Source organism: Corvus brachyrhynchos, unplaced genomic scaffold (assembly GCF_000691975.1).
Source record: "Corvus brachyrhynchos isolate BGI_N302 unplaced genomic scaffold, ASM69197v1 scaffold65, whole genome shotgun sequence".
NCBI lineage: Eukaryota > Metazoa > Chordata > Aves > Passeriformes > Corvidae > Corvus > Corvus brachyrhynchos.
Genome location: NW_008238365.1, coordinates 573,290 through 575,709, shown reverse-complemented (window position 1 = coordinate 575,709; position 2,420 = coordinate 573,290).

Genomic DNA, 2,420 nt, shown 5'->3' with positions numbered 1-2,420 from the left:
GTTGGTGTTGTGGGTGACCACAGACAAGAAAATCAGTGCAGGAGTGGCAGCATGTGGTGTGAGTGTATTTAGAAAAAAAATAAAGAAAATAAAAAGAATGTATTTGAGAAGCTACCCTTGGTAGAGGGCTGCAAAGGTGAGTTACAACCAGGAGGAAGCAAGTAACGAACGGAAAAGATGCTGAAATATTCAGTCAGTAACCCCAAAGTTGCACTTTGTCAGGTGGAAGGAAGGATGTGAGTGCTTGGGGGTGGTGAGAGCAGGCTGAAGTCAAAAGCCAGGGGCTGGCAAAGCTCCTGGTGGCCCTGATTTTACATACCAAAGGAGATAATGTGGGCAGTGAGAAGATGTCAGTAATGCAAGGGGATACCCACAAGGCAAGACTTGGGAAGCATCAGGGACAATTGCTGGGAAGATGTAAACACAATTTGCATCCTTTAGTGTGTATGGGAGCCCCACATGGGTGCTCCATTCAGGACTGAGGCCCTGCAGCTCTGAGGGTTCCACCAGAGCCTTCAAAGATCTCTTTTTTCTGCCCCCACGAATGGAAACTCCTTTTCTGAGCTGGCACAGGCCCCGTGTGGGTGCCTGGTGTGGGCTCCGGGCGCGGCGTTGCCAGGGCAGGGACCTGGGGCTGCCTTGGAGTCCTGCAGCCTCTGCCCGTGCTACTCCCCAGCAGCAGCATCTGTGATAGCTTGAACATAAAACGTGGAGTAAAACTTGTTCAGAATTGGTTTGGTGTGAGCATGGACGAGAATGGGAACATCCTGCACAGCTGAGCGTGGGAGGGCGTCCAAAATCCGCCTCTGCAGGGAGAGTCACTCCAGTGCCATGCGCGGGGTCGGCTGGGAACAGCTTCCACAGGATGGCAAACGCCGTGCTGGCAGAGGGCTTGGCTTTCCCCAGCCTGCCAGAGCTCCAGGAGCTTCTGGGCAACGCTCTCAGGCACAGGATGTGACTCGAGGTGCCCTGTGCAGGGCTAAGAGTTGGACCTGATGGTCCCTGTGGGTCCCTTCCAGCTTGGCAGATTCCATGGGTGCCCTGAGCTGGGGTAGAGCAGAGCACCTGGACTTTGTTCTCCATTGGCTTGTGCCGTATTGACACACATTTCTCTCAGAGAGCCCCGTTCAGCCAGCAGCCTCTCCCTTTCCCAGCAGTGGGGCTTTTCCTGCCATCTCCATTCAATCCCAGCCTCTGGTGCTCCAGCAGAGCCCCACGAGCTGCCCGTGGTGTCCCTATGCTCGGTGCTGGCTCGGGGTTGAGCCTCCCTGGCAGCCACACTCCACAGACAGCTGGGCACACAAATGTGTGCTGGGGCTCCAAGCTGTGCTGGCTGCTGGGGAAAGCTTTTCTCAAGTGCAGCATACTGCAAGAACTTCTTCCCCCCACCCCGAGAGGGTGGATTCTGCAAACATCAGTGGAATCCTGCTCTGGTCTCCGGGATTCTGTGGGGTTTCCAGCCTGAGCTGTGTGTGATGTGTGCTTGTGCAGACCTGTAGTGCCACTCCTCAAGCACCTGAGCTCAGCAAGAGAGGGTGGATCTGTACAAACACCACCCCAGGGCTGGTGGCAGGAAGGGATGGTGTAATAGAGAGTCCATTGTCATGGTGATCTGTGGAAAACATCTAATTGGGATTAGTTAGGTCACCAGGAGCTCAGGGAAGGATTCCCATTCAGTCCAAGGGATGGAGGTTAAGGACTGTGCTGGGATTCATTTAGAGGTCACCACACCAGAACAGCCCTTTCTTTAGTGGGGGAATAACTGCCAAGGTGAAAAAGCCCTGGTTTGAGGTTTAGTGTTGAGGTTTATAGCGTTTTCAGGAAATTCGATTGACTGTTCCTAAATCTTGGCTCCAGGCAGCGGTAGCACAGATGAAGAAGTCCAAGGAAAGTTGCATTTATTCACTCATCTCATTGTCTCTGCTCTAAAGCTCAGGGACCTGACTTTGGAGGTTGACAAATTTTTTTACGTGCATCTGAATAAATTTGATTTAGAAACTCTTTATTCTCCAAAAGGCAGCAGACACAAAGCACATGTAAAAAAAAAAAAATTCAAAAATGAAAACGCAGTCTTGAAGACTGTGGATGTCGGCAGCGCTGCCCAGTGTTACTGCATCAATGTGCATTAATTGAAATGCATAAGTGTAAATTAACAGCCTGTAGTGTTTTGGGAGACCTTGTTATACGTGAAAGAAGCAGTGTTTCTTGTGAATATTTAAATTTTCAGCCTAAATTTACCTTGTTGTGGAATATCTGGACATTAAAATACTACCTACAGTGGGGAAAAGCCACTTACACTGATAATTGATCTGTCTTGATGATCCTTCCCCCCTTCCTCCTGTCCTGCCACAGGAGAGATGTCAGCATTAAATGACTCTCATTGGGTTTGTTCTTGGTGGAATGGTGGGTTTGGGAGGGCA